The sequence below is a fragment of the Anopheles coustani genome (assembly GCF_943734705.1).
Source record: "Anopheles coustani chromosome X unlocalized genomic scaffold, idAnoCousDA_361_x.2 X_unloc_25, whole genome shotgun sequence".
Taxonomy (NCBI): domain Eukaryota; kingdom Metazoa; phylum Arthropoda; class Insecta; order Diptera; family Culicidae; genus Anopheles; species Anopheles coustani.
The window spans coordinates 172,501-175,346 of NW_026525132.1; the positions used below are offsets into that span (position 1 = coordinate 172,501).

Sequence of the window (2,846 nt, forward strand, 5' to 3'; positions counted from 1 at the left end):
GGAACACGGACGCTCTAAATACTTCGAATTCCAATGCCAGTATATTGTAAACCACGGGTTCTTTAATGCTAGCGGGTCGTCGCGACCCTAGTTAACATCATGGTGCACGTCTCGTGACGGGTGTCACGGCGTAGTTAAATGTATGCGATACATTTCTCAAATATAAGCGCTCAGTCATCTGTACATCATGGTAGGTTCCCACGACGTGCAATATGCGTTCAACTTATCAATGTTCATGTGTCCTGCAGTTCACATTATGACGCGCAGTTAGCTGCGGTCTTCATCGATCCATGAGCCGAGTGATCCACTGCCGAGGGTGACTAACTTGCGTAAGCCGCCGCTGTGCGCGTATACCCGTTCCCCGTAGGGAGGAGCAAGCCGCCGCTTAGAGACGAAGCATAAAGTGTCCTCATTCCACATAGGGCAAGCTGGATGAATCCATTTTACCCAGGACGGCCGAAGCGGCGTGGACCAGGGGAGAACTGAACCTTATACTTCACACCACAGTAAGTCTACGTGTCCTCTTCCACATAGGGCAAGCTAGAACTAACTATCTTACCCAGGACTGCCGAAGCAGCGTGGACCAGGGGAGGAACACACTTTTCATGGAAACGTAAGGCATCCATGACTGCCATAACGTAAGCCGCCGCTGTGCGCGTATACCCGTTCCCCGTAGGGAGGAGCAAGCCGCCGCTTAGAGACGAAGCATAAAGTGTCCTCATTCCACATAGGGCAAGCTGGATGAATCCATTTTACCCAGGACGGCCGAAGCGGCGTGGACCAGGGGAGAACTGAACTTTATACTTCACACCACAGTAAGTCTACGTGTCCTCTTCCACATAGGGCAAGCTAGAACTAACTATCTTACCCAGGACTGCCGAAGCAGCGTGGACCAGGGGAGGAACACACTTTTCATAGAAACGTAAGGCATCCATGACTGCCATAGTGCGTAAGCCGCCGCTGTGCGCGTAAACCCGTTCCCCGTAGGGAGGAGTCAAGCCGCCGCTTAGAGACGAAGTATGAAGTGTCCTCTTCCACATAGGGCAAGCTAGAATGAACTATCTTACCCAGGACCGCCGAAGCAGCGTGGACCAGGGGAGAACTGAACTTTATACTTCACACCACAGTATTGAGTAATGTGCCCTCTTCCACATAGGGCAAGCTGGAATGTTCCATTTTACCCAGGACGGCCGAAGCGGCGTGGACCAGTGGAGGACTACACAATCATGAGGTTTGATATCGACTTGTGTGTTTCAATAGGATACCGATGGTATGGTTTGAACCGATTTGATTTAGCCATTCTGAAGTCATCACTTGGTTGAAGCGCTGAACTAGGGAGGCATCGTTTACATATATATTGGTTTTCGCATGCTCTACTAGGTTAATGTCATGAGGTTGGCTATCGAGCATGCCCAAGTGATGACTTGATTGTGTGCTTGCTTGAATTCTTCACATTTCATACCATCGGTTAGTTGTCGAATCATTCCTCGATCATAACCTTCGTTCTTGGTTCATGTATGCTCTCTTCCACATAGGGCAAGCTAGAATTAACTATCTTACCCAGGACCGCCGAAGCAGCGTGGACCAGGGGAGAACTATACTTTGTCTTGTATGCCCTCTTCCACATAGGGCAAGCTAGAACTAACTATCTTACCCAGGACCGCCGAAGCAGCGTGGACCAGTGGAGGACTATACTTTGTTCATAACACCACAGTATTGAGTAATGTGCCCTCTTCCACATAGGGCAAGCTAGAATGAACTATCTTACCCAGGACCGCCGGAGCAGTGTGGACCAGTGGAGGACTACACAATCATGAGGTTTGATATCGACTTGTGTGTTTCAATAGGGTACCGATGGTATGTTTTGAACCGATTTGATTTAGCCATTCTGAAGTCATCACTTGGTTGAAGCGCTGAACTAGGGAGGGGCATCGTTTACATATATATTGGTTTTCGCATGCTCTACTAGGTTAATGTCATAGGGTTGGCTATCGAGCATGCCCAAGTGATGACTTGATTGTGTGCTTGCTTGAATTCTTCACATTTCATACCATCGGTTAGTTGTCGAATCATTCCTCGATCATAACCTTCGTTCTTGGTTCATGTATGCTCTCTTCCACATAGGGCAAGCTAGAATTAACTATCTTACCCAGGACCGCCGAAGCAGCGTGGACCAGGGGAGAACTATACTTTGTCTTGTATGCCCTCTTCCACATAGGGCAAGCTAGAACTAACTATCTTACCCAGGACCGCCGAAGCAGCGTGGACCAGTGGAGGACTATACTTTGTTCATAACACCACAGTATTGAGTAATGTGCCCTCTTCCACATAGGGCAAGCTAGAATGAACTATCTTACCCAGGACCGCCGGAGCAGTGTGGACCAGTGGAGGACTACACAATCATGAGGTTTGATATCGACTTGTGTGTTTCAATAGGGTACCGATGGTATGTTTTGAACCGATTTGATTTAGCCATTCTGAAGTCATCACTTGGTTGAAGCGCTGAACTAGGGAGGGGCATCGTTTACATATATATTGGTTTTCGCATGCTCTACTAGGTTAATGTCATAGGGTTGGCTATCGAGCATGCCCAAGTGATGACTTGATTGTGTGCTTGCTTGAATTCTTCACATTTCATACCATCGGTTAGTTGTCGAATCATTCCTCGATCATAACCTTCGTTCTTGGTTCATGTATGCTCTCTTCCACATAGGGCAAGCTAGAATTAACTATCTTACCCAGGACCGCCGAAGCAGCGTGGACCAGGGGAGAACTATACTTTGTCTTGTATGCCCTCTTCCACATAGGGCAAGCTAGAACTAACTATCTTACCCAGGACCGCCGAA

At 48.2% G+C, this 2,846-nt stretch overlaps 1 non-coding gene across 1 annotated transcript; it reads right to left on the reverse strand.

The window, feature by feature from the left end:
* Window positions 1-164: 164 nt before the first annotated feature.
* Window positions 165-319, reverse strand: LOC131270371 (5.8S ribosomal RNA). The gene has a single exon (XR_009179468.1). It is a non-coding gene; the product is annotated as a 5.8S ribosomal RNA (ribosomal RNA).
* Between the last annotated feature and the right edge of the window lie 2,527 nt (window positions 320-2,846).